Below are 21,960 nucleotides of genomic sequence, written 5' to 3' on the forward strand. Positions count from 1 at the left end.
ATAGACACTCTTCTGAAATGATATAATAATGATAACCACAATAACAACAAATAGACTTTCTTCTGGTTTACCTCAGCAAATGGTCAATCCTGACATGTGTTTCTTTCTTAGATGTTTTATATAGTTCTTCTGTTCAAGATTAAAACTTTTCTCTACTGCTGTACATTGACTTCATTTTCTTGGGTATCTATCTGCCCAGTATTTATTTTCTATATTCTTTTCAAAAGCTCAATTATTTTGCTTCAAATAGGTCTGTAGGTTTCAACTTGTTTAAATTTTGAGTAGGTTTCCATTGTACTTATCCAGAGGGATGAGTAACTAAGAAACATCAAATTGTTATTAGAAAAGAGGAAGTGAGAGAGGAAGGAATGAAGGAACTAAAGAAGGATTAGGAGTGTGGGGGGAACACACAAAGAAAAACAGCAAGAAAGAAAGAAAGGATGAAAGGGAGAAAAGAAGGAAGGACAGAGAACGTGAACTACAAAGAAGAAAGTTTGGTGGAAGAATCCTTTGATTCTTTGAAGAGCTTCTGTCTCCATCTGATAAACGGAGGCAGAGCTGATGTTTCCTTTTTTTACTAAACTTTTCATGGAAACAATGCCTGATGCTTGCTTACTTTTTCAACTCTTAGAGTAGGGATATCAAAGGACATTTGTTGAAACTTTTTTTTAAACAGTAAAATGACATGCATGCAAAATTTTTCTTTCGGGAACAAGGGTAAAATCCAAGTGATTACCTTTTAGACTATTTCTATTTGTCATTCTTTATAGAAGTTTTGTGAAAGCAATCCAGGAGTATAAGTACTGCTTTCACATTTTTTATGTAACTAAATGTGATTTAATGTTTTGAACGTTATTTAAATTTGGAGGATTGTGTATGTAGTGTATATGTATACAGCTTACAAACCTTATAATTCACCTCTCCTCACCTCTCCTCTCCTCTCCCTTCCCTCCCTCCCTATTTATGTGCTGAAGTTTGAAATCAAGGCCTGGGTACTGTCCCTTAGCTCTTCTGTTTAAGGCTAACTACAGTTCCACTTTTGGCTTTTTTCTAGTTAATTGTGAGTCTCCCAGACTTTCCTTACCTTGGCTGGCTTTGAACCTCAATACTCACGCACTCAACTTAGAATTTGCGTTTCAAATATATAGTTTATCAGATTTTATCATATTTACAAGGTTGTTCACTGATCAGTGTTCTTTTAATTCCAGGGTATTTTCATCATCCCCAAAGAAATGTTGTGATGCTTAGCAGTCACTTTCCTTTCTCTTCCATATTCATCCAATGGCAGCTATTAAACTATTTACTTGTTGTATAGATTTCCCTATTCAGGGCATCTGTATAAATGAAATTATACACTATGTGTATGTATGTGGTTTATTTTACTTAGTATATTCTTAATATCATACCACATATTAACACTTCATTCCTTTCATTGTCTGAATGATTTTGAATGCATGATGATAACTCACTTTATACAATCAGGTGGTCAGCATTTGAGCCGTCAGTATTTTTTGTTACTTTGAATAATGCTGCTGTCAACATTCATGAATATTTTATGTGAACTTATGTTAATTTTCTTACATATGAATCTAAGAGTGGGATTTCTGGGTCATGAAGAGACTAATATTTTGAGAAGCTACTATTCTGTTTTCCAAAGTGATTGCATCATTTTACATTCTAGTTAATGGTCCATGATGGCTCCAGTTTATCACATGATCATCAATACATGTCAGTTTTTTGTCTTTATTATTATATTTATACCAAAACCAGACATATTTCAACTAAATAAAAACTGTAAATCCATATATATGTGACTTGATACAATGCAAGTACCATGGCATTTGTTATTAAAGTGCACAGTTCAGTTTATTGTAAACAGAGATACAAGATTACCATACAACGTTCTAAGCAATAGGAACTAGCAACATATGAATATGGTATCACATCACAAGTAAGTAGGATTTTGAATGTGATGATGGTTTAACATTGGAAAATAAAACTACTGCATCAGCAAACTAGGAATACAGAGATATTCCTCAACTTGTTAAAGAGCATTTCTTTTTTTAAATGCATGACTGATAACATTTGTACACTAAATGCTGGCAAATTGTTCTTTTTAAGATCTGGAACAAGATAAGGATAATCACTATTACTGCTTCTATTGAGCATTGCATTGTAGGTACAAGCAAGAGAAATTAGCTAGGGAAATTAGCAGGGGGAAAAGAAAAAAAATCCAAAATGGGAAAAGGAAAAAATAAAATTCTATTTGCACATGGATTTAGCTTCTATAGAACAAACCTTAAGGATCTCTATCATGCCCATGCATAAACTATTAGAGCTAATATTACAGGATTGAAAATTATTGTACAAAGCCAGGTGCTGATGGTCTGTAATCCTATTTACTCAGGAGGCTGAGATCTGAGGATTGCAGTTGAAAGTCAGCCAGGGCTGGCTTTGAAGTGTCCTTGAGACTCTTATCTCCAATAAACCACTCAGAAAACCAGAAGTGGCACTGTGGCTCAAGTGGTAGGGTACTAGCCTTGAGCTGAAGAGCTGAGGGACAGCACCAGGACCAGAGTACAAGCCCTGCAACAAAGAAAGAAAAGAAAGAAAGAAAGAAAAGAAAGAAAGAAAGAAAGAAAGAAAGAAAGAAAGAAAGAAAGAAAGAAAGAAAGAAAGAAAGAAAGAAAGAAAGAAAGAAAGAAAAGAGAGAGAAAAAGAAAGGAAGGAAGAAAGAAAAGAAAATTATCGTACAAAAATGATTTCTATAAAATAGACATTCTATTTTGTAGAATAGACTTTTACAAAAGAGCAACAAATAATCAGAAGATGAATTTTTTAAAAAATGTAATAGCATTCACCACGTTTTTTCTATATTTAAAAGACATTTCTAACAGAAAGAAGAAATATAAATGATTAATTTGGAAATAGTACAAATGCTAACTCATTTTTTATTGTAATGGAGATCAAACCCAGGGCATTCTGGGTTGGGGGACTAAAGAGCCCTACTACTGAGCCACATCCTTAGCGTCGTAGTCTCACTTTTAAGAACTGAAATGAAGAGTTAGAGATCCTACTTGACAAAAGCTAAGGTTGTTTGAGAATCTCTGATTTCACTACAGCTAGTTCAAAGCTGGATACAATGGCAGCTTGTTACTGTTGAACTCCAAAGTACAGAATGTGTTACTATGCAGCTATTTTCTGTTGAATGGTGGAAAAAGGGAACCTCTCGTTCCTTTGACCTTGCTTCCTCGTTGTCATTTTTCCAGCTATACTGGGGAAATTATCCAATTTCCAGGACTGTTTAGGACACAAAATACTTTGGCCCAGAAACTCAGAGCAATTGCTCAAGAAAAGTAAATAAAGAATTTTAACAGGAAGAGTGGAAAGGGTTCAACACAAAAACTAACCTTATTAAAATGTTTCTTACTGTTTATAGTAGACAATAAATCAGCTATAAATCACCAATGATTTAAAGGCTGTAGTAATAGATTATCAGTTGTTTTAAATTTTAATTTAATTTCAGTTTCATTTAATATGGGAAAGAATTAGCAAAACAATTAAAGAATATAAAACATTGAGAGGCCTTTTGACATCACAAGAAGAAATTTTAATCTTAATACTTAAAACTCCAACTTGACTTACTTAATGAATTTTGTGCACAAGCAAAGCCACAATAAAAGAGTCATCATTTATTGATAACAATCTGTCAGGCATGTTGCAACTGTAGGTTCTGAAAATTTTTTCACCTTATTGGCTCTTCTTGATATTTTGGGGAGCTAAGTAATGTTTATCTTTTCTTTCTTTTTTTCTAGTCTTTTCTTTTCTTGTTGCTGTAGGCTGTTCTGTGCCTTTTAGGGCAAATGGCAACATGGTTATTTCTACTGAGTAGATGCCATCATCTTTCTGTCCCAGTAAGGATAACCAAGAATGCCCTATGGGCATAATTGTTCCGGGCTGACATATTTATAAACTTCATCATAATTTTACAGAAAGTATGAATACGGTCCCTTTTATATCTCTAAAAATATCAAGGTGAGATTAAGAATGGCAGAATGAATGAAAGGAAGAAGGAAAGAAAGTAAAAAAGGAAGAAGGAAAGAAAAAGAAAGAAAGAAAGAAAGAAAGAAAGAAAGAAAGAAAGAAAGAAAGAAAGAAAGAAAGAAAGAAAGAAAGAAAGAAAGAAAGAAAGAAAGAAAGAAAGAAAGAAAGGAAAGAAAGAAAAGAAAGAAAGTAGGAAGGAAAGTAGGAAGGAAGGAAGGAAAGTAGGAAGGAAGGAAGGAAGGAAAGAAAGGGGAAGGAGGAAGGGAGGAAAGAAAGAAATAAAGAAGAGGGAAGGAAGAAAGGGAGGCAGGGAAGGAAAAAATAAAAAAGAAAGAAGACAAAGTTCGCTGATATAGCAAGTATACACAGTATTTCAGAAAATTTACTGAGTCCACATATTCCCCTTCTTATCTTCAATATATTCCTCTGAATTCATGTTAAGGGATAGTGTAGTGTTGTGGTAGAAGAATAGACACTGTGTTGATTGATTTGGGGAAGGGGCATTAACTATTACAAGTAGTATACATCAGTCTTGCTTCGATGTAAGAACTATTTCTGTCCTAATACCTGAAGAGGACCTGAAGGTCTAGAGCTGAGACAGACAAAGTTTTGCTGCTTTGCCCACAAATACCTTTCATGTATCTCACTAATCCTGCTATTGTCTTCAAGATTTATGGGTCAACTTCAGACCCACTCTCCAGTCTGCTGCTACAAACCTAGTTGGAAAGGCTACAGAACATATTAATTCCTTCAGTTGTTCACTCATCAAATAATTATCTAATTCTTCTTGTTGACTAGGTTTTATTTTGGGTGATAGATGAGGTAAAGTGTTGTATTTACTATAAAAATGTTTTGGGAAGTCTTTATGCTATATCTATACAATGGAATTGCTCTCAAATGTCAACTTGGGCAATTTCTGACTGTCTTGCTGTTCACCGCATTACTTGACCTTTTTGTATGATTTCCTTATACATAGCAATGACAGTGCTGGACCACTGCCAGTTATACTTATTTATGATGCTCTGGTAGAGCTTAAGAGAATATTTGAGGAACTTTCATATATGATTTATTCATAAATTCACTTTTAAACTGGTGGATTTGCAACATCAGTTTTTGAAAAACCTACTTTAAAATTTTCCTCTCCAAGAAAGGAAATGATGGCTAAATAGATTGTCTCATTAAATGCTGTGTAACCACTACTTACAGAGTTTAACTCACTTCTCTGTAATTACTCTTTGAACCTTGTTGAATAGCTGTAACTGTACTCTGAGACAGGGCAAAGCCTTTCCTCTCCTGGCTTTTATTTACTAACAGCACCATGAGCTGTGGTTTTCATCCCATTCATAACATCACTCCTATATAATTATGTGCAGTTTCACTTTATGTTTTTTTATTATGAGTATTCACTGACCAAGGTCAACTGTAGATTAAAATGTTAAAATGCTACCCCCTAACCCTAGGATATTGTGTGTGTATGTACGTGTGTGTGTGTGTGTGTGAGAGAGAGAGAGAGAGAGACAGAGACAGAGACAGAGACAGAGAGACAGAGAGACAGAGGAGAGAGAGCTGTCAGTCATCATGGCTTAGTCTGTTTATATTCTACTCAGGTCCTGCAATCACTATTCATACTCAGTTGACTTTACCAGATCTCTCCTTTTGGTTGCTATTTTTCGGACAACAAATCTTCATTTTGGTTACTCAGAACCTTTTTCTGTGAAGAAGCTCTTTCTGAGTCTCTCCACCCCGTGCCAATCAATGGAAATTCTATTTCTGCATGAGACCATGAGACCAAATCCATTTCACTCTAGTTTGCCCTGCTACATTGCTTATTCTATAATTTTTTGGTGCTCTCCCCAATATGTAAGATTATATTCATTGGATCACCTACCCATTATGGCAGGTTTCCTTCCCAGCAGAGTTGGAAATTTCTTAACTACTTTCTCTACTCAGCTGAGTCTTCCATGCCCTAAATCCCACATAGGCTGTTCTACCTCAAGATCTGTGGAACTCATGTTTGGTCAGATTCTGTGCACAGCATTTATTTACATCAGTGAAGCTCAAGCTCTACAGTGAACTGAGTATTCACATCAACAAGTAGGGAGTTTGGGATGTGAAGTCTCCATGAGTAGGTCCATAGAATGATAAAAGAATTGGCTGAGTGAAAAGAATTGATCAAGTAACTTTGAAAGAATTTTCTGGAAGTTGGAACTAAGCAGTAGTTTTATTATGCTTTAACTCTCATTTATAGAAATAAGACATGGCCTGATTTTAACCTGATTCAGTGAGAATATTAAGTGGGATTTGTTGATATATAACTTCTTCAAATAATGTGTATCATTTCATCACAGGAATAGTAACAAGTTATAAACTTCATTAAAATGACTATTTTAAGTCTGTGAATATCATTTTAAAAATTTATGCATTTTATAAGGAAGTGTAGGCTAAGGACTTCCTACCTGGAACATTTAGCCATCATACATATATATATATATATATATATATATATATGAATATATATATTTGTAATAAATCATTTCTGTTTTGTTTTCAAATAATGTATTTTTGACAGTGAAAAATTTAAATTTCTTATATATATGCCATATAATATATAATAACAATTGATTAGACTCAAATGGATCCCTTGAATGTAGATACATCATGAGCCTCATTTTCATATTGTGCCAGGCTCTGTTTTTATAGTTTATGTGATAAAAATATATTAAATATGGCCCAGTCCCAATTGAAATATTTAGGCTGTATGCTTCCAGTTATGAAGGCATGGCTCGAGCCATTGACAATGGAAATGTGCCATACTTGTTGACCTGTTACTCTCCTCTGGGAACAACCTCATAGGGTTTTCATTGCTCTCCCTTCTAGAAATCATGACTACAGATACTGAGAAATTGGCTAAGCTTATAACAATAATTGGCTGAATCAGGATGTGAACTCTGTTGAATGGATGTTTTGTTTTCAAATAATGTATTTTTGACAGTGAAAAATTTAAATTTCTTATATATATGCCATATAACATATAATAACAATTGATAAGACTCAAATGGATCCCTTGAATGTAGATACATCATAATTATTATTTCCTTACCTTACTTTATATTGCACCAAGAAGTAAAAATGAATTATTCAAGGAAATGTAGAGTTTATTTCTCAAATATCCATCAACATTGATCATTGTGGATCAGTCTTTGGATAAAGCACTCTCCTGGGTATATGACAGAGCAGAAAGAAACATAAGGCATAGGTCTCTTCCGGAAGCTTCCTGTCTCACTAGTGAATCAGCTTCCCCTATAGAAATAATATAAACTGGCAGACAGTATGTCAAATGAAAGGATAATATAAAGCTCAGTGTGATTTGGTGCAGATGAGAAGGAAAATACAAATTCAGAATAGGAAAACAAAATGATGGTGAAGAAGAGTTTGGGGGCCAAATTAGATGCTACAGCTTCCAAAGACATATTAAAATGTACATATGCAAATTCCTTAGAGGAACTTGCTTTTCTCATTCTATTTCAGTAGTTTCCATCTCTCTGTTTTAAAATGAGAAGTTTATGATGACATAGATCTTTACCAACTTGTTTGGGCCTCTGTAACCCCAATACCTACCACTGTGCCTAACACATAGCAAGTATTTAAAATGAACATTGTTAGAGAGTGGACATGTTTTCCCTTTGGTTCTTAATTACTGAAACAGCTCAGATCAAGGGATTTGATATTGTTGCATTGTCCTTTTATTTCTCATTTAGCCTTTTGCTGCAAACACTAGGAAGTTTATCATTTTGTTGTAGTTTTATGCATGAGAAAATATGGACTTTTTGTCAAAGTCTCAGATGTAATACATTAAAATATATTTATAAAAGGCCCATTTTATCCTAAAAATAAGGGTCATAAATACAATATTCTAGTTAGGTAAGATGGCATAGATGATATAAAAAAGCCTAGAAATATCCCAGAGTATCATATAGGGGAAAATATCATGCAAACTAATTGTGTAAAATTCTGTGTGACATAATATGCAAAATTTCAAGCACGTGGGTAGAAGGCATAAGTAGGTACTCATCTGCTTCTATCTAGATGTAGAAGCCTAATGAATTTGAAGGCTCACTAATGGAAGAGGTTTACATTGGTGAATCATAACATGAGAGATGTTACATTGAGGAAATATTCTTTTTGTGGAATGATGAACAACTTTTGGTAAATTTCCAAATCCAGTAAATTTTAAATTTCTCCAGGTTTATGTAACAGTATGTAGTATTCTGAAAAAATAATCAACGAGCTATAAAAGTGTGCCAAAGTACCTTCTTTTTAAAAACTTATTGTGAAATTTTACTCACATATTACTCTAAACAAATTATTTTTTCTAGATGGACATTTAGTTAACATCAGGATGCTATATGAGGCCTACTGGACTATCTGTTGCATTGTAGGAAATCTACAGCACCAGGTTCCTATCTGTAACTGCCAACTCAGCCCCCAGCTGTGTTGTGCTCAATTGAGCACAAATTGATAAGATCTGTGTATCTGAGGGAGTACTACTCTTCCTTTTTCCATCTCTTGTTGTGAATGTAGTAGCAGCTTAGTACATTTATTTCTTTCCTGCATTCATTTGAGGAACTGATTTCTCTTCCCAACATCAAACCCATTGCTTTCATTCTTTTTCATTCCATCGTTTTTCAGCCTTCATGTTGTATCCAAGGTATTTTCTACCAGGAAATATCCTGACCTTGAGACGTGGCCTTCTTCAAGTTTTGTCTCAAACTACTGTCACTTCTCAATTCAATGAAATCTGAAAAAATAACTTTCAGTGAGATAGATAGACCTTACAAATTTTTGACTGTATTCTAAATTAAACCTTGCTTGAATTTCAATGCTCTATGATGTATCTATGAAGAACATATTTTATTGACTGTATTTCCATGTAATTTCACAAATTTTTATTATGTCCATTTTTAAGAATCAGCAAATATAGACCATTATTCTCACATAATTTAATATCTCTCTTGTGTAAGGTGGAAAGTATAACTGGAAATAAAGTTATTCAAATAGATATTTAAATGAGATCATTTTTATATAAATTATTAGTGTAGACTAGCAAAATGTTTTCTTTTACCCAGTGGTCTTTGCCTTTCAGCTTAGAGTTAGGATTGCTTCAGAGATAGAGGACTACTGGCTTTTAGCACCACAGGGATTCTAGTTACTATTCTAAAATGCATAGAACAATTCCTACAAGAAATAATTTCTCAGTCCCCAATCTCTATACTGAAATTCCTCTCTCTCTCTCTCTCTTTCTCTCTCTGTCTCTCTCTCTCTCTCTCACACACACACACACAATCTCTTTATTCAATTAACTGTTAATATTTGTTTTTTGGAATTTGTTTCTTATACTGTTTTGTAATTGTTTTGTTATGATAAAGGTGATATACAAAGGGGTTACAGTTACATAAATCAGGTACAGAGTACATTTCTTTGGAGAGGGGAGGACCTGTGTGATTATTTGGTATTCACTGAAATAATTTATTTCTTCAATGAAAGCTTGTCTGAACTCTGAAATAAATAGCTGAGAGATTGATGAGAACAAGGATTTTAATATGACATGCTTATAAATTTTTATCTTATAAATTTCTGTTGATTTCTCTAAATCATATATTTCCATTTTCCCTTCTGAATAATATAAATACTTCTATTTATGAAGCTAATTCCTTGACAGATATATAGATTTATAGACATAAGAAAAATATATTATGCAATCACTTTTTCCAACTCCTTTTGGAAGAGAAGTGAAAAAATGCCAGGTGCATTTATATTTTGCCTTAATCTTTAGATTAGGAGATGGTTTTTTTGTTACTGTTCTTCTTAGCATGTAAATGACTTGTGTTTGCATGCACATCCCTGTTTAATTATTCTCTCTGGTTTTGTACTTGCGGAAGTTAGCAAGAAGATGATGCAAACTCCAATTGAAGTATAGTTTTCTCAAAATATCCTCTTCAAATACATACTTGGAAGTGAAATAGATGCAACATACATAAATAATACCAAGGAAAGACCATTTGTGGCTGTGGAACCACTCATCTGTGAGAATATCTGACTTGTAAAATGCAAGGTTAGCAAACGTTAGTGCATGGCAAGTTCTAGCCGTGCAAGTAAAACGCTCTCCAGGGAAGTTTTTATTTTGAACTCCCATTTTTTCCTCCCAAGATGTCAAGAAATTCTTTCCTTGCAGAAACAGTGTGAAGCTCATAGGAAAATGAAAGCCTGAGTAGGAAGGAAACTTACAACCTTTAACTGCTTGGAATCTTGTTGCAATAGGGAAACAGAAAAGGATGCTTGGATTGCACCAGAAAGAAGGGCAAATGAGGATGGCATACTCATTCTGGAGACGAAGCAGAATTACCCAATCAGAAGTGTGGCCTGCTCTACCCTTATGTTCTTTAGTGTGATTTCACTAACTCTGTTCCTAATGATCTTTTAAAGGGTATGTTTCAGTATGAGTATGTGTAAACTGGTCAGCCCAGTCTATCTATCTGTTGATGTCATTTTCTGCTTCTTGGAGACATCACAAATGATATGGAAGGTAAGTGACCCAATGAGACCCATTTAAAACTAAGCACTCATTTCATTCTGTTTGATGAAATAAATACTTGCTTTAATTTAGTAGTGTGTGTTTGAATATAGTGATCTTATTCCCTTTTCTTTTTGAGCTCCAGCTCTTACTTTGCAAATGTCAATCTGAGCTAAACTACTTTTCTTTATAATTCAAATAAATCAGGAAAGATATTGAAAATAGTCAAGTGTTTTCAGGTCCTTCCCACTATATTCCAGCCTGTGTAGACCTGAACTCAAACTTGCTTATTAATAAGATCTGGACTATTCATTGTATTCATTCCTTCAGCTGTACAGAACAGATCTAGTATGTTATGTTTTCTTGGTTTTCTAATACAGCAGATCTAAAGTTGGTGCCTGTACTCTACCGAACTCATGGAAGCACCTTCTTGAGAACCTCTGTGTTTTAGGAATTCTCCAGGAGAAAGCATGATTTTTAAAATTTTCTTTGGTTGTAAGTTATCTATTAATTCTTAATAAAATAGTCTCAATATGTGAGATTGCTTTGTACCTTGACTACGAACATAGACAAAAGCAACTAGGTTCAATTATCAAATTTTGAACTTCTCTGAAGTTAAAAAAGTTACTAAGTCTTGTTATTAGCATAGAAGTCTACTTTGAAGTAAGTAGAACAGTGAGCATCAGATGCTTCCTGGGTCCTCAGAGTTCTTGATGCTGTTGAATTCTAAAGCAGTGAGATAGATTACAATAAATCCATGGCAGCCAGTCAACCTCAAAGGGGCAAACTGCATCTGGTGAAGCTTCCTATTAATACTGGAAGCTTTGCTTCTTAATATATTTCTGTTTAAAACAAGCATAAGCAGCTATTACACATCGTAGTTAACTATCAGGCTTTACTTTATTCCAATAATTAAAAATTATATTGAACTTTTAGCTGGCTGAGATTAATATAATAAATTTCTTTGTACAATTTGGTGAAGAAATTTAATGTTTTAATTTGTTTTCTTGCTGTTTCTCTTATGAAGAATATTTTGAAATTAGCAACAATTCATATGTATAAAAGTCAATGTTAGTATGCAATTTAGTTTTGTATATCTCTATGTTGCCATGAAAGAATTTACTAATTCTTTCATGATAGGCAATAGTCTCATGGTAATGAAAAATGTTGTCAAAATCAATGCATTATGTATATGCATTAAGGAAAATCCATCTTGGAAAATGTTTTAAGTTACATTTAGTGAAAAAAATCTGCTTTTTTCACAGAAAGAAAATGTGTTATTTATACATTATATGCATGTTCCAAGAACGGGTTTGAAATATTAATATATTATATAACAAAATTAATCATTTGTTTGAATTTTATGGAAAGGATATTGTAATGTCTATTTTGAGAAAAGTGAATATTTCACAGTTTACAAATACATACATACATATATGTGTGTGTGTGTGTATATATATATATATATATATGAAATAGTTTCCATGGTATCTCTCTAAGTAAATGAAATCAATGCATTATGGATTGTACAGACATGTAAAATAGATACTCTTGGTGATGGAAATACAATCTATCCCCTTTCCACTAATGGAAAGAAATATTTTGGAAAGCATGCAGTTAAGCCTATTTTATAATTTATATTTTAATTAAAAATCCCCTAGGTTTTACACCACTGGTTCTATATGCATATAATTTTTTTCTATTGCTGTAGTGCTCTTGAGATTTTATGATACTGGAATTGTATTGGTGGCACCTTATGCTTCAAAGTACTAAACTTGACTCCACAATATAATCTGGGCACTATGATAAAATGTTTATTCTGTCTAGTAGTATCTGCTTATTATGGATGAACATATCATCTTGTCTAGCTTAAAGTTTCTTATTCCTTCATTACAGGAAATGGCCAAAGAGGGATTATGGTGTTGAAATGACTAATTGTAATGTGATTCATAGTTTACTTGTTCTCAGTTACAATTCTTAATCTTTGGGAAAAATGGAAATATTAGCATTTATATTATTGATCTAAAATAATTAGGGAATGCCTTTGATTCAGTTGTTCATTTATTCCTTAACCAAAATCATATAAAACGTTTAGTCTATTTCAGGAACTATGCTAGACTACAAGCTGCTAGAAAGAAAAATGTCTTGTTTATTTTCTCTAGCTGTAAGTTGAATTTTGATTAAATTTTATATTTAGTTTTAGTAGCATTTGCATTCTCAATTTCTGGTATACAAACTCAAAACTAGACAAAAAAATCTTATAGAAAAATATCTTGTAGAAGCAATGTATAGTTGTAAAGGAAAGCAACACTGGGAAATTAAAGATTAGTATGAAGTCAGGTGATCACTGGCCAGTAAAGATTTGCCAGGAAATAGGGATGCCCTTTTACATTCAATAGTATGTGAAAAAAGTCATATTTACAGGAAAGTGATGAGCCACACAAATAAGTTCAGTCTTTTTTTATTTTCCTGGACAATTTTAATCAGTATTCAACACTGAGGACAATTGTTTGGATCTAAATGGATCTCAGTGTTTTCAGCATAAAGTTATTTAAGTCTCTGTGACTTGGTGCCATCTTCAGCAGATATACTTCTTGCTGTTTTTCAAAGATCAAATCAGAGATGTTTGATTTTTGGAATATATTTTGCATCTACCCTGTCAATGTATATGGATTGAAGTAACTGTAATGCTTATATTGCCAAATAATTTTACAAATGTGGATGGTTTCTATGTAACTTTCTGTAAGCAAAAATTCAAAGTAATGTCACATACATAGAATTCAATGAAACAGCTATACGTGAGTATTTTTCTAAATATAAGATGTTTTCCCACACCCACAGTCCAGGAATATAACAGTCCAAAATAACTATATGATAGGTTTTCCCTGTGTGTGTCCTGGGGATCTGTATAGGACTTACACACAAAATAAAGGACATAAACCTGAGAGATACTGGATTGAGCAAGTATATACAATTTATGTATTCAGATCTTCTTAGCATTTTTGGTTCATACTGATCTATTGTGAATCCATGAAAGAGAATATAAGTGTTCTAGACTTATTGGTGAAGAACTATTTGGCAAACATTTCTCTTTCTATCCATGTTCAAAGTGTAAACTAATGCTGACAGTGTCCTGTGAAGGATTCCTAAGCTCATGGCCAGTGACTTCTTGACACACATCTCTCATAACTGATAAACTTTGGAGATGACTTAAGAAAGCACTGCTTTAAGTGGGCATCTCCAATAGCTCCTATGTCTATGTGGTCTTTCCAGATTCTGCAGTTACTAGATCAGTTCTGAGTCCATGTGAAGCAGTTCACAACTGAGGTTCTCTCAGAGTAGACTTGAATTCTAGGAGTTTAAAGCATGCAATTGAACATAACAACAATCAATAATAAAGTTCAGTATTATAGTTAAAGCGAAAGTAGCGATACTGAATATGAACATTTGTATCTATTTTAAGTCTGAGTCACTCTTTCATAAACAAGCTCAGGTGGCAAATTCAATCTGTCATTAAAAATATTAATACAGGTGGAAGCAGAGTAATTTAGATTCAGAAAAATGTCTCATCATCACAAAGCTTTTTTGTTTTTCTACTTTTGCTTTACTCTTTACATTAATCTTGCCTGATCTACTAATACTGAATTTTCAAATATAATAAATTATACCTCCTAAGAATTAGTGTGTAAGTCAGCATGAGCATCTTAGAATCAGGATTGAACAATATTTGCATATTGAGTTTTTCTGAAACAAAGTTTTATCAGAGCATAATTACATACAGAATTTGGTTATAAAGTTTTCATGATTGTTGTTACTATACAGCAGCATTGAATAGTTGCAACAGAGACTATATGGCTGGCAAATCATAAAATATTTACTATCTGGCCCTTTCTATAAAAGTTTGCCAAATTCTCACCTAAATTGTAGCCTTCTGTAAAGACTGTATCCAGATGCCAGAATGCTGTTTACATCACACAATATATAATATGTAAAGGCTAACAGAAAACACCAAAGTAATTACTCCCAAAAAACAGCCTGCATTTGTACTGTTAGTGTGAATGACATTCATCTGTTAATTTATACGCATCCTATGCATTAATGATGGGATTCAGCACACTAAAATACTATCTGAGCCTGCATCCTTCAAGCACTGGGTTATTTAATTTTTGCTTCCGGAGGCTTTAATCAAGTCCTGCTTATGAAAAACAAACAAACAAATGATTAGCCTTTACAGTACAAACACAAACAGGAATTTGACTCATGAATTTCCTAATTATGCTGCACCATTTTGGAAATCAGTTGGTATTCAAATTCTTGCTGTTACTCAATATCCATTTATTTTTGGCAAGGCAGAAGTACATAGGATACAGAAATTGTTAAATGTGATAGGGTTAAAATTCAGTTGTACTTCATCTTCTTTATACTGCTTTGTTCATAGAAAACATTTTAAAGAAAGGGAAACAATCAAATCTCTGCCTTATGCATTTTGTGTGATTTCTTTTACAAATTTATAACAATCCTATAGAATAGGTTTCCTTGTCTCTACTTTAAAGGTAGTGACATTGAGTCTCACAATATGAACTGACTCACCTCTATCACCTTAGAGAACAGTTAGTGGTGATGCCCAGTTGGGTGACTCAATCTAAATGCATAAATTTGACTTGTTTCCATTCTCTATAATTTCTATAACCCATGTCTAAAAGAATCAGCCATTGTCATTAGTTTTCCTGTCAAGGTGTGCTTTAACCAGTGGATAAAAACACATATTCCTGGTCATATAGTAGCAAGTATTCCTGGAATTGGGTGGAATATAGTTCTGCAATAAGACTTAAATTTCCTTTTGGGTTCTGTCTAAGCAAAAGCCCCCTACATCCTGTGTATTTTGAAACTGAAGCCAATTGTAATTTTATCAGAGATGCGAGGTGGTTGTAATTTTATCACAGATGCAAGGTGGTTCTTCATATCTCCTCTTTATTCTATACACATCACTTGTCAAAAATTAAATGGCAAGATCTTCCACAAATAAAATTTGCTAATGTAATTGTCCTGAGAAGGAATTGTTTGGGAAAACTAGAAAATATGCATGAAGGAAATTCCTTCTTTGGATTTTTCCAAGGTCTCTAGATTTTTTTTTGGAAATGGTTCTAGACAAATTACATGGAGATGCTTAGGCAGGGTCAGGGTTATAATTCTTGTCTTTGATTTGATAAAAACAGAAGGTTCTACTGGATGGAATTGGTCTAAAAGAGGAATACTGGTGTTTTAGAAAATACATCTGGTTGCCAGTAGCATTTGCTCTGGGTCACAGTTTTTTCATCAGTAAAATATGATTACAAATGGAGTCCATCTATATTTCAGGTAGACAAAAAATTGAATATGTTTATTTGAACCTAAAAATTGATATATTATTTTCAGCTGTTCTTTGGAATTGGGTGGATATTGGTTAAATGGTTGCTTATAAATAATATTTCCTCATCTTTTAATACAGGAACCTGTTAGCAATTTAAACATTAAATTTATGACTTTATGAATGAAAATTTATGCATAACCCTTGGTTAAGGAGGTATGCAGCTTTAATCTTGCTTAATTTGAAGTCTACTTTCTAAGTAAGATGGCTGTTATTGATACCATTCTTTTTATAATTGCATTCAAAGAGATAACGCGGAGGACACTTAAGCAAAGTTACAATGTCTTATGTATTTGGTCCTTTGGTTTATCTACTTGCTAAGTATCCATTTCAATTTTAGATATCTGAAATTCCAAATTTCTAAATCCCTTACATTTTAAGCTTACCGGTTATTGGGTGAGGGAGGAGAGTGAAATGCTTACCTGATTTTACTCAGCTTGAATTTCAGGAGCCATAAATATGAATGAAAAATAGCTAGGAAAGAATACCACTCATTTCTGTGTATTCAGATCTAGGGGTAGTTTAGTGATGCTTTCATGCGGAAGTCACTAAACAATGTAACTGATCACCACCCAACTGTATAGAGGGATGACTGTTACCACCACACTTCTGAATTAACTACAGAATGGACATAATTCTCATCATTCCACATTCTTATTAGAACCAGAAAATGTTCTTCTATTTACTAAATTAGCATCACGGAAGGCAGTATTGAAAACTGATAAAAGAGAACTTTAATCTGTATATTTCTCATATACAATTGATTGGTAGTTTTTTAATTGTTTTATTTCATTTATATAATAAACAATGCTTTAGTATTAATATAACAAGTCTTGAACTCAAAATCTATACTTCAGTGAAGCTTGAAATCAGAGCCTGTTTTATGGCCTTATCTCTCAAGTCTAGCACTCTTCTACACAATTGTACCATACCTCTGTTTCCAGCTTCTTGTTGGTTAACTAGAGATGGCAGTCTATTGAATTTGTCTGCCTGGCTGGCTATAAACAGTTGTCCTCAGATCTCACCCTCCTGAGTAAATAGGATTACAAGCTCCAGTCATTGGCACTAAACTTGAATTGTTTTACTTGCATGGAAGGTGTAATACCCTAAAAGTCATATGCAAGAGGCCCAATTTAAATGAAACCTTTGAGTTATTATTTTCATTAAAAATGCAAAGAAATGCCACCATGAATGCCTTTCTGTTTTTGATGTTTAAAAATCAAATTGGTAGAGAAGCGAAAGCAATTATATTCTAATATCACAGATTTAATTGTGCCAAAGCATTTGCATTCAATCCAACACAAATCTTTTATAAATAGTGAATCATGAAGTTTATTATAATTATAAAATATAATTTGATTCTAAAACTTTATTAAAATGCTTTAATTTGGTAAAAAATAATTGCTATTAAAATGTTACTAAGTATATAATAAAGTTTTAAAATTATACTCATAAAACAGTGCTAGTATTTCGCAGAAGATGGTTTTTATAAGAAGCTTAATGATGATTCATTATATTAATGGAATTAAATCCATTTAAGCTTTTTTTTTTTTTTTTTTCTGATCTTGGGGCTTGAACTCAGTGTCTGGGTGTTCTCCCTGAGCTTCTTTGTGCTCTATCACTTGAGCCAGAGCACCACTTCCTGCTTTTTCTAAATAGTTTATTGGAGATATGAGTCATGGACTTTCCTACCCAGGCCAGCTTTGAACCACGATCCTCAGTTCTCAACTGCCTCAGTAGCTAGGATGACAGGTGTGAGCCACCAGCGCCTGGCTTACATGTGATTCTTGTAATTTATGCTTGATAAGAAATGTACTCATTACCTTGCTCATGTAACTGTAACCCTCCGTTGTACAGTATTTTCACAATAAAAAACTTATTAGAACTTTGTCAAGCCTTACAATATAGAGGAAAGAGCACAGATTTTGGGATCAGAAGACCTGATTTTACCATTTAACCAATCAAGCTTCACTTATTTGTTACTATTCATCACTTGCCATGTGGTAGGCCTTTTGCTAAAATTGTGCTCATGATGATGAATGATATACATACATATATATATATGTGTGTGTGTGTGTGTGTATATATATCATTTGTATACTTCTTGATCCCCATAGGCGCTTCCTATGTGATATTGACAATGTTATTTTAATAATAAAAGAAAATGGTACAAGAGGAAATACTTTGTGGATTTAAGTGACAGTTGTACTCTACTCTAGCATTGTAGTCATATTATTAGCCCTATTCAAGAATAAACAAGATAATGGAAATGCCTAAACAATGAATCTTGGACTGCCCAATAATTTGAATGGAAGCTATATTACATAGTTATGTTTATTTTGTAAAATATACTTCTTTCTAGTTTTCAAAGTTCTTACTTTTGATATGACAGTATTACTTAAGAAGGGTTATTATAGCAAAGAAATCCTGCTTATGAAAAGAATTCATTTCTATTCTACTTCAATTAAAATGGATATTTAAGACTCACTAAAATATGTTTATTAAGAAACTCTACATATACTCACTGCACTAAAATCTAAATAAAATAAGAGGGACAGCAAAGATTCAGCTGTTATGCTATATAAGGAGGGAGTCACTCATTATTGTAGTATGCTGCCTAACATCATTAAATAACTATCATCTGTACATACAATGTTTATACACTTGTCATTATGGTATAAAGGGTTTTACCTTCTTTGCGATGAGCAAAAATGACTGAATGAAGAAAGTTTAAACAGAGCAAATTTTCTTTTTTTGCAAATTAGAATTTTTTAAATCTTATAAATGGAGCTCGATTGTTTGAATTAATGTGGTGGCATACTCTACATATCTCAGAGCTTCTGGATCCCTGTTCTCTCCAACTCCATTTTCAAGAACTGTGAGATTAAATCATTACATTTGTTGGCTTTTCATGGCAATTCCTGCCTATAATTCAAGCTATTCAGGAGGTGGAGGTAGGAGGACCATGATTCTAGATAAGCCGTAGGAAAAGAATGAGAATTTATATGGAAAAGAATCTGAGATTTAAACAAAGAAGAGAGAAAAGAAATAACCAATCCTTGGTGCTGGAGGTGTGGATCAGTGGGAAGAGTGGTAGCCAATGAATAAAAGTACTAGGTACCAACTTCAACTTTGAATCCCTATCTCAGACCTAAAAAATAAAAGAAAAAAAAAAACCAGAAACACACAAAAAAAAAAGAAAAGAAAGGGGAGTTTGGCTCAACTTACACAGATTTTGCCTAGCAAGAGGGAGACTGTGAGTTCAATCTCAGAATATCAAACACACCCACAAACAAAATATAATATTATTCTTTTTGTTGATTGCCTAGAATTACCAACGATTTCTAGTTTATCTTAGAGAATCGACATCTAATCTGGATCATGACTATTCATTCAAATCATCTTCCTCTCAAGATACTAAAATATTTATGTGTATATACAAATTTCACTTTTATGATATAATTTCCATTAGTAGGCACATTAAAAATGACCTTGATCTGATCTTTCAATCAAATTTTATTTCATAAGTTTCCATAATGCTCTAGGAGTAGCATATACATTTTTTAAAACAGAAGAGGCTGCTTATTTAGCATTTTGGAAAACACTTTTCTGCTCTCTTACCATTGTGTTTTCCCCATGAGTTGAATATTACTTAAACCCTCAGTTTAGTAAATTTTAAATATAATCTACTTGAGAGATTTGTAAGATACCCATTGCCTAGATTAGTATGTACGTGCCTGACTCTCATTGTGAATAACTATTAACCAGTCCACATCTGTCCATATTGTATTACAAGTGTCTTTTTGTTATAGTGATATCAGAAATGTATTATGTCTCATATTTATTATTCCAACATATATTTACTGTCTGAAATTCAGATAAATATCTGGGCATGTTGTGTACTCTCTTTCAAGATATTCTAATATTGGGGGGCTGGTCTTAAAGTCAAATGACCTCTTTATCCTTAGGGATTGCTTGTTATTCTTCATACTTTATTGACTAGACAATAGATTATGTGCTTGGGACATCTGAATTAAATGTGACTGTTCTAGGTCACTGAGGTCAGAAAGTACACTTTTATTTCATACTTTCCTGTGGAATGATGAAGATTCGATGAAAAGGTGCACTTTTCTACAACCAGTAAACAACATTTCATCCTAAGAAGAAGCCTATTATCTTCAAATCCTTAACCTAGACTTGGCACGTCTATTTAAACTATGTACATTTTGTTCATTCTTTAGGTGGAACTTTTTGCTCTATCATTTCACCTTCTTGAAGTTGTTGCAGCTTTTGTCCCCTCTTCAATTCTGCATTTGACATTTTTATATCCAAGTTCTTTTGTTCATTTTGCTTAGAGTTCTTATGTTGTTTGCTACTTCTATGAAATAGACCTTTAGCAGGTTCTCAGCTTTTAATGGAATTGACTAGATGTTTGGCTACTTCTTTTATCCTTTTGTAATTCCTTGTCCCTCCTGTATTAAAGTCCTTCAAAAATTATGTACTTGGTATTTTATGGTGTAATGCTCAAAAAGAGGCTTTTAACATTAAGAAAATGGCCTTTGACTTACTGTTTAGCATGATAATACATTTAAGAAATAGTGAGGTACCAGGTACTTTTTACTAATTTTAAAATCAATGTGTTATTTTTTCTTTTTGGAAGGCAATTATATATATATATATATACATTTATATGAAAGAAGGTGTTAGATTATTAAATTAAATTACTTAAAAACTAACTATATTCAGCATATGGCACTCTGCTTTTTAAGGCAAAGGACTTAGCATGTCTATAGTTAGAATTAATCAAAAAGGTTATAAAAGAAATACAGGAAAATTTTTATTAGCATTTATTTCTCAATTGTTATTTGGAAATTAAAATTAGAAATCTTACACAGTTCTTCATGTTGCATAATTTCAATAAGTGCTTCTCACATAAATTACTTTTTCTTTTAAAATTTTGTAACTTTTTTATTATTTCCTTTAAGGAACAAAACAAGGCATGTTGTAACTTGATATTAAAAGAGATGTTTTCATGCCAGATGCCAGTTGCTCAATCATGTGATCCTAACTACTGAGGAGGGTGGGATGTGAGTAATGGCATTTAGAAGCCAGTTGGGGTAGGAAAGTCTGTGAGATTATTATATATCCAATTAACTACCAAAAAAAAAAAAAAAAGCCAGACATGGAGCTGTGGCTGTAGTGGTAGAACATTCACCTCAAGCAAAATTCAGGAGAGAGCAGAAAAGCCCTGATTTCAAGCTCTAGAACTGGAACACAAAGACAAGGGAGACAGGATTTCAAGGAAATTCTAGCTTTAAAAATGCTTAGCAGCCAGGTGCCTGTGGCTCAAGCCTGTAATCCTAGCTACTCAGGAAGCTGAGATCTGAGGATAGTGGTTCAAAGCCAGCCTGGGCAGGAACGCCTGTTAGACTCTTATCTCCAGTAAATCACTAGAAAACCGGAAGTGTGTTGTGGCTCAAGCGGTAGAGAGCTTTCCTTGAGCTGAAGAGCACTGGGACAGTGCCTAAGCCCAGAGTTCAAGCCCCATGAACCACAAAAAAAAAAAAAAAAGCTTAACACTGCTGCCCAATAGAACTTTCTATGATTATAGAAATGTTCACAACTTGTACTGTAGTAGCCATTAATTCTATATGCTTGTTGATTATGTACAATGCTCTTGTGCAACTGAGGAACTAATTGTTACTGAATGCAGTTACCCACATGTTTCTGGTGGCTATCATGTTGGACTATATACAGTTAGGGAATGTTTCTCTTTCTGAACAATGTAGTATATTCTTTTCATTCCAGCACTCATGCAGCAGAGACAGGGGAATCCTGAGTAGCATTTCCGTGTGAGGGCTACATAGCCATTCTCTGTTCAAACCAGCAGAGAATATTGCTTAGGCCCTGGGTTCAATTACTAGCATCCAAAGAAAGT

At 33.3% G+C, this 21,960-nt stretch overlaps 1 protein-coding gene across 17 annotated transcripts in view; it reads left to right on the forward strand.

Moving 5' to 3' along the window:
• The window catches only part of Nrxn1 (neurexin 1), a 1,031,461-nt gene that overhangs the window by 69,394 nt on the left and 940,107 nt on the right, over nt 1–21,960 (forward strand). The window lies entirely within an intron of this gene.

This window comes from Dipodomys spectabilis, unplaced genomic scaffold (genome assembly GCF_019054845.1).
Source record: "Dipodomys spectabilis isolate Male_0828 unplaced genomic scaffold, ASM1905484v1 ptg000026l, whole genome shotgun sequence".
NCBI lineage: Eukaryota > Metazoa > Chordata > Mammalia > Rodentia > Heteromyidae > Dipodomys > Dipodomys spectabilis.